Below are 8,918 nucleotides of genomic sequence, written 5' to 3' on the forward strand. Positions count from 1 at the left end.
ACATGCGTCATGTAAAGCATTCCAATAAATAAAAATGTATGTGATAGAGTGAAAAGTGCCCATAATTCCATGCCACCAGATATCCATCAGTATTTCTAAATTTAATTTTCAAATTAAATAATGCATTCACGTGTGTGTGTGTGTGTGTCTGTGTGTGTATCTCTCTTGGACTGGTATACCAGGCCAGATTCATTAGCTCAGCTTGATTGGGTTATATAGCCTTCCCCTTTCTTTCTTTTGGTAACATATATGTTTTGTAGTAAAATTAATTTATTTAGCTATAATATCCATCTCCAGCCACTAGAAATAAAAATTTCCATGGTCTTCAGGAGAACTGAATATCACGTTCTTATAGAACATCCATTTTATTATTAAAATAATTTCTAAACCACTCTACGTGCTCAACGTTCTGTTTTTACACTCAGATATGGGTTTGTGGAAAGACCATAAGGCACCAGCTCCATGAAGTGGCAACCTGGTCCTTGCTTTGGAAAATCCTCCAGGTATTTATTCAGAAATATATATTTCTATATATAATTTCACCCTGTCCACCACTTCCCATCACCACCACCACTCTTACATTAATGCTATTATTAATTTCTTCTGTATCCTGTCCACTTCTCTATGAAAATATGAATTTGTATTACTTTCCCTCTCTTTTTTTTTTTTTTTTTTTTTTTTTTGAGGCGGAGTGTAGCTCTGTCGCCCAGGCTGGAGTGCAGTGGCCGGATCTCAGCTCACTGCAAGCTCCGCCTCCCGGGTTCACGCCATTCTCCGGCCTCAGCCTCTACAGGCGCCCGCCACCTCGCCCGGCTGGTTTTTTTTTTTTTTGTATTTTTTAGTAGAGACGGGGTTTCACCGTGTGAACCAGGATGGTCTCGATCTCCTGACCTCGTGATCCGCCCGTCTCGGCCTCCCAAAGTGCTGGGATTTCCCTCTCTTTTTAAAATACGAAAGATAGTATAATTTTCTTGCACTTCATTTTCATCACTTACCATATCTTGGAAATCTTGCCACATCAGTACTCAGAGTGCTGCCTCATTTGTTTTTATAAGTGCATAGCATTCCTTGGTACCTTAATTTATTTAGCCTCTCCCCATGGATGGACATTAGATTGTTTCTAAGCATTTGTCATTACAAACAACGCTGCATAATGATTTTGCACATGCGTCATTTGCTACATGTGCAAATCTTAGCTGTAGGATCAATTCCCAGAAGTGGGACTGCTGAGTCAAAAAATACAAGCACCAGGAGGGAAGAATCAGAATGACATTGTCAAATTGCCAATATATAATAGGCACTCCCAGTGATCATCAGTTTTGTAACAATTTCCATTCTCACCAGCAACGTATGAGAATGCCTATTCTCTGGCAGTTTCATCAATGGAGGGTGTGTGGAAGATATGGCTATGCCCCACCCACACCCTCTAGACAAGTCATCTCTGTATTACAGCTGCAACCCTCTGTCCCAGGGCATTTTGTTTATTTTTGTGGCTTTAGGAAGCAGGTTTGACCTGTATGTGAGTGTGGGGATAGGGCAGAAGGGCCTGAGAGTTAATTTTCCACAAGCAGCCATCAAACAATGATAGGGGAGTAGACGGATAAAGACCCCTGCTTTCTCATTCCTAGAGAGGGTAACACTAAAATGTGTTCTACACTGTATCCCACAGTTCCCCATCTGAGCTCCAGGTCTCCATAGTGTTAAATGGAACACATCCTGATAACACATCCTTCTGGACTCCTCTCTCTCTCTTCCTTCCTCACTTCCCTGCTGGGGTTTCCTAAAATCATCTCCCAAATTAACTATTTAGATTAAAATACTTGGGAGAGCCTAGTCTAATTAGTTTGTCATCAAACTTTTGAAATTGTATAAATGACATCTCAGTGTAATTTGTGCATTTCTCTTTTGGATGAGGTTGAGCATATTTTCATGCATCTGAATATTGTTCTTTCTATTTCTGTAAACTGATGAGTAGATATTTTGCCTACTGATCTCTTCAATTTCTACAAAATCTCTATAGTAGGAAGATTCAGTCTTTGTGATACAAATATTTTTTCAGTTTGTTGTTTGTTTTTGTTTATGGCGTTTTTATGGGGTTTTTTGGTCTCCTCCTCCTCCTCCTCTTCTTTCTTCTCTTCCTCTTCCTCATCCTTTTTCTCCTTTTTCCTTTTTGCTTTTCAGGAGATTTTATTTTTACCTAGGCAAATTAATCAATCTTTTCTTTTGTGTCTTCCGTATTTTGAGTTATAGTTAGAAATGCTTTTCTTATTCCAAGTTTCAGAAGAATAATTCCATATTTTCTAATAACACTTAATTTTTATTTTTACATTTATATCTTTAATCTATTTGAAACTTATCTTAGAAGATGGTCACGAACTTTTATCTTCATTGTGATTTTCTTTTTCTTTTGCTCCATAATCTCTCCCGGAATCACCCACTACTGTGAAGACTGCCCTTGGAATACTTTGAGCAAGATGTTGTATTTCACTGCCTGAATCTATTTCCTCTTGTACATGATTATGAGTCTCTTGGCTTTCCTCTTGACCTGGCCTTTACTAGCCTTATTAGCAGAAGGATTTCCTGCTATAGCATCTCTCTATCTGGAATAGCCTCTTCTGTATCTTTTTATTTTGTGAGTCTTTATCTTATCTTTCCTGAAAGTGTACGTTTTCTTGCTTTCCCATAGCTCTTCATTTTTTCTTTCATTCTGCACAAAATGGCAGGGCAATTTCTGTGCCATTTTCATATGGTATTGGATCCAATCTCTCCTAAAATTGCAGTTGCAGCTTGCTGTTGCTTCTTTTTTTTTTCTGACACAGTGTTGCTCCGTTGCCCAGGCTGGAGTGCAGTGGCACAAACACAGCTTGACCTCCAGGGCTCAAGCAATCCTCCTGCCTCAATCTCCCAAGCAGCTGGGACCACAGGACATGCCACCACGCCTGTTTATTTATTTATTTTATTTTTTGTAGAGGCAGGATCTTGCCATGTTGCCCAGGCTGGCCTCGAACTCCTAGGCTTAAGCAATTATTTTGCCTTGGCCTCCCAAAATGCTGGAATTTCAGGCATGAGCCACCATGTTCAGCCAGCATGTTTTTAATGCAAGCCCAAAAACCAATGAAAAAGATTGAGAGGGCCCTAATGATTTTTAAAATCTGGCTTTTGCAACTTATCACACTGCTATGTACAGTTTAAATTGATAGTTGTTTACTCTTAGTGAGAAAAAATACCAATAGATATTTAGATAGATGATAGAAAATACAAATAGATGACAGATAGATAGACAACCATGACTTTTATTCATCTCTAGAGTATCATAAACTGTTGCACAAATCACATGTGCGCATGAACTTGATTAAATTCAGTCATTTTGGCCAAAGCAGACAAACTGAAAGGATTAAACCTTTTCTGATTTATTGCTGCCTGTTTGGCCATCCCTTAGATGTGGTTTTTAAAAATACTGTTTTTGTGCCTCTGATACCTTTTAATGCTATCTCGGGCAGATTCTACCCCCAAATATGGGTGAATCATACTCACTGGTCTTTGACTTTTTTTCTAGTTGAGTAGCATTCACAGACACATAGTTTCTTCTTAGAAAGAAGGAAAGAAGCCCATCAAATTCTATTGTCCTGCTTGATACTGTCTTATCATTGACTCAGAGGCCCTACTGAGCATGAGACAAATAAACGAGCCATAATTCCTTCCTTTCATGGGTGTTTTAAGCTCCTTTTGCCCACATGTGATAGAAAGAAAGCATGCTTACACCTGTAATCCCAGCACTTTGGGAGGCCGAGATGGGTTGATCACCTGAGGTCAGGAGTTCGAGAACAGCCTGACCAACATGGTGAAACCCTGTCTCTACTAAAAATACAAAATTAGTCGGGCGTGGTGGTGCATGCCTGTAATCCCAGCTACTCTGGGGGCTGAGGCAGGAGAATTGCTTGAAGCCGGGAGGCGGAGGTTGCAGTGAGCCTAGATCGCACCATTGCACTCCAGCCTGGGCAACAAGAACAAAATTCTGTCTCCAAAAATAAAAAGAAAGAAAGAAAAGAAAGAAAGCTTGCTACCTCTACCTGTTTACTCAACTGCCTCTGTGTGCACCAGCCTCTGCTTGCATTACCTGGGAAGAAAATATTCCTGCCTTTTGCAAATAGAATAAACTGTAAGTTCGACTTTTCCAAATACTTTCAAAGGCCTTACTTTTTCTTGCGTGAGACCAGAGGAGTAAAACTGGGTGGCCTAATGCCCATATCCCTGTCAGTTCTCCATTCTCTCTGCAAGTTTTCAGTGTAGCCTCTGTGGAAACTTCCATCGCAGACATCTCTCGGGCACCCCCACCCTCCTCATCAGAATACTCCTCCCCTGGGTGTCACTAGCTGTGGGATTGTAAGGACCATTATAATAAAGGTGACAATGACAGATCTCAAGGAAGTGGAGCTCCAAAGTGAGGGAGGGAGGCACATCAGAGAGAATGGGCTCCGCAAGCCTGATAATGAGCATGGAGAGGACTTTTTCTGCTTATGGGTGAAAAAGACGGGGAAGTCTCTGTTTGAAGACAAAGCACATAATAATGTGATCACAGAGCCCTCCTAATGGGGCCGATGTGATGTTCAGAATACGTATTCTTTTCACTGCCTTATTCTTATATTTCAGTGGAAAAGGTCTTCAAATAAGTATTTACTTAATGCATCCAACCCAGTGGTGCTACACTCTAGCGAAGATATTTATACAGCAAAATTATACATAGGTTATTACATTTAATTGACTTAATAACCTTGAGTCTCATGGATAACTTTTTCTGGACTTCTTTCCTCAGTTGGAAAGATGAAAAATGTTTGGTCGCGTATAAACCCCTTAGTAGTATCGTCAATTTATATTTCCAAAGGATTTTCTAATAGGCTTGGGTGCTCCTTTCCTTTTTCTTCTCCCAAAAGGTAAGGAGCCTTTTACGGAAATTTGTAAGTTGGTTCAACCAGTACCGCCCAGCACTGCCAGCTTCCTGTGTAAGGAGTGCCCTGTTTCCCCTGAGTCTGAATTTGGGGATCAAGCCCTCTGAAGGGAGTGGCCTGATATCATCCCCTTGGTGTTCAGGAAGAAACCAGGCCACACCCCTGCCTCATGTGCCAGAGGCGGCTGCTGCTCTCCACATAGCAGGGCATGCAAATGCTCACATTTCTCTTAGTCTGGGACAAGGGACCAGATTCATTAGCTCGGCTGTATTGAATTGACACAGGCTTTCCCTTTCTTTCTTTCTCTTGATTTGCCAGTCACTGAGCCTGGCAATCACAAAGGCACTCCAAAGTTGTGACTCTGTCAAGCAAATGTGGAGAATGGGGGACTTTCCAGAGCTGTTCTTTTCCATAAGGCTTTCTGGATGGTTCCAGAAATGAGGAGCAAGAGGGATTGTCTCCCAGCCCTATCTACTTTTTGCTTTGGGCTGGGGATTTAGGGGAAAATGAGGAATGACTGTCAGTGGGTATGAGGTTTCTTTTTGGAGTGATGGAAATATTGTAAAATTGATTGTAGGAATCATTGCAAAACTTTGTGAATATATTAAAAACCATTGAATTGTACACTTTAAATGGGGAAATTATATGGTATGTGAATTATACCTCAATAAAGCTGTTATGAAATTTATTCATATATTTTATTGTTAACAATTAATCCTATTTTTCTAGGATCCAATCCTTAATGAATCTGAGGGATATGCATCTCTCAAGAGCAGTACATGGCCACCTGTGACTAAGTGCAAGTGTCAAAAGATATGAGCAGAATTTGTGCAAAGTTTGTTCCTGTGACAGACTCAGAAGCTCATACAGTTTTTATAAACACTATTATGTAATGCATTCATTTCAAAACAGGGGATCTAATTTTTAGATGTGCAACAGATAGGCTAACACTAATTTTTAAAAGTTAGGTAAATAGAACCTCAGAAATACGTATTATCTTATCGTCACTACCTCCCCATCACCAGGTGCTTCCTGATTTACTGGCTAGAGTGATCACATGTGAACATTCCCAGTGGAACATCATACTTCAGCATTTTCTGAGGGATGCTGCAGCTGAATGCAGGGTGTGTCCTGCCTACGTCTTAGATCACCTGTACCATTCTGTGACCCCTTCCCCACTTTGGTGTTCACCTCCATAAGCCAGTATGTGCATTCTTTTATTTCAGTCTCTTTTAATTAATTAATTATTAGAGATGAGATCTCGCTCTGTTGTCCAGGCTGGAATATGGTGGCTACTCAATAACAGGTATTTCTGAGGTTCTATTTACCTAACTTTAAAAAATTAGTGTTAGCCTATCTGTTGCACATCTAAAAATTAGATTCCCTGTTTTGAAATGAATGCATTACATGACCTCAAACTCCTAGACTCAAGTAATGTTCCTGCCTCAGCCTGGGACTAGACTAGAGGAGCTAGAGATATGTACCATCATGCCTGGTCCTCAGTTCTTTTTTAGAAGATTATCCTTGGTCTACTGGAACCCACTTTGTCCACATGCATGAAGAGCTAGCAGTGCCTGGAAATTATGTGCCCACCCACATGCAGAGTAGTCCTTAGTCAATGACCAAGGGGTGCAGATGGGGAGAGATGAAATGCCATCTCCCTTGTCTCAGGTCCAGACAACGCTGAGGCGTAACTCATACTCCAGAGCTCCCTGTAGGATCAGGCTGAAGTCACCCCGCAAGAGACTCTGACCACAGCCTTGCTTGGCTTCTTCTCCTTTCCTGTCTTGCCTCCCCTGTTTCCTTACAGATCTTCCTGGCACCACTTCCTTTATAAATCATCTGAACACCAATCTTTATCTCAGAGTCTGCTTTTAGAGAACTCGACCTAAGACCACACTCAACATATCTGACCAATCAGTGTGTTGAGTGTGATCAGGATTCCTGCCTGGACATGCTATAGGTAGAACTGGTCTGTGCATCTCAACTGGCTGTGGGAATCTGGACAGGCCTTTCTCTCTGGAGCACTGGAATGCTTGGGCAGGTAAGGGATCAGCTAGGATTTGTCATTTTTCCTGTATTTCCTTAAAGGCCTTTATGAAACCCAGCTCCTCAGGCTGGGCTTGTGGCTCCAGGGCAGCTTTGACCAGAGTAGGGGTAGGAGACTCCGGCTGAGTCCTACCGGCCCAAGGAAAGTGACTCCGCCCCTGTCCCTCCCCCATTCAGTCTGCTGTATGCACGGGTGTGGAAGTGTGGGTTTCAAGGAAGATTTAGTCTTACTTGAACTCTAACCTGGGCCCCAGGTGAGGCCCCTGAGCATCCTCCAGGCCTCTCACTCTTTTCACCCGAGTCTGCCACTGCCCTAGGAGACCCTAACTGTTTTGGCTTCAGAAAATATCCTCTTGTACTTCATGGCCTTTGCATGGTCAGGGCCAGAGTAAGGTTTCTTACCAGCTGAGCATGTCAGTGTGCCTTCCTAAGTCAGACAGCTTAGGTTCTGGTTTGCCCTTCAACACTCATTGGCTGTGAGAACTTGGGCAATTCACAAACCTCTCTGAACCTCTCCTTCCTCATCTGTAAGATGAGGAACGCCTCTACCTCATTGAGTAGTTGTGAGAATTAAATGAAATAATAAATGTAATACACTTAATCCAGCATCTAACACATAAAAAGCACCCAATAAGTACATAGTTACTATAGTTTTCTTCTACTTAAAAAAATGTACACGATTGTCAGTGATTTATATGATCATCAGTTTTCAACTGGTTGAAGTTTCATTGATTTACCAAATTTAGAACATATGTTCTCTCTGAAATAAAATATAGTATATATAGCTTGAATAAAATTCACTTTGGGGATTCCGAGGGCACTTTATACAGAGGGACAATTACTTTCTAGAGCAGGAAAAACAGAAACAATGAGAGGTCTGAGACACTACCGATGGAGAAAGATTTCAGGATGCGGAAAATAAATGACAGTTCCTACTGCGAGCCCCTCATAGAGGTACAGGTAGAAGTTGATTTGCAGTTGAGCTGCTTCTTGCATGGGCAACCGTGTAATGCTCTCCAGGATGAGTGGCATCAGGGATTTATTTGTTTAACAATAGTTAATGGTTTTCCCCAACACCTGGGGGCACATGGTTAGTACAAATGTGAATGTGCAGATGAATTATTTATCACTTGCAATGGTACTGACCAGGCAGATCATTTGGTGTTTTAGGATCTAGCCCACAATATTTCTCACATTTCACACATGTCCTTTTAACATCTACCATCTAAAATTGCCATACTGATATAAAACACACCTAAAACACAATAGAAGTTGCCAAACCTCTATTACTCAAAACTGCAGAGTGAACAAAGGATGAAACTGCTCTATGCTATGGAAGTAATAAAGGTGGCTGCCTCCTAGAGGAGTATGTGAGGGGCCTTCTGGGGAAGTTTGGAGCTTGGAATGTCCTGTTTCTTAAACTGGATGCTGTTTCATGGGTGTGTTTACCTTGTGAAAATTCAGCAAGCTATACATTATAATATATGTACTTTTCTCCATGTTTGTTTCACTTCAATAAGATAGAACAAAGGCAGTATCAGCTACATCTTAACATACTGAAATAAGAAAATATCAAGGTGCAGATTTTGAGTCTTTCTGGTTACAGTTGGAAGCAGAATGAGGCAGACACTGCTGACTAACCTTAGATGGATTCCTTCCTCCCTCCCTCACCTACTCTGAAATGGGCCAAACTCACTTTTCCAGCTGCCCTTCAGCTGTGGCAGGGACCAGTGAGATGGAAGAAACTATTTGCTGGGGACAGCTGAAAAAGCTTTTACTTTCTTGATTAAAGGGACCGAGAAAGTCAGTATCATGCCTTTGCCCCTTTCTCCTGCCTTGAACACAAACGTGAGGTCTGGAACCTGGGCAGCTGATCATGGCAACAAGGGGGGGATCAAGGGAAATTCAGAAGCACTGCCCCTG

This window comes from Chlorocebus sabaeus, chromosome 22, assembly GCF_047675955.1.
Source record: "Chlorocebus sabaeus isolate Y175 chromosome 22, mChlSab1.0.hap1, whole genome shotgun sequence".
Taxonomy (NCBI): Eukaryota; Metazoa; Chordata; class Mammalia; order Primates; family Cercopithecidae; genus Chlorocebus; species Chlorocebus sabaeus.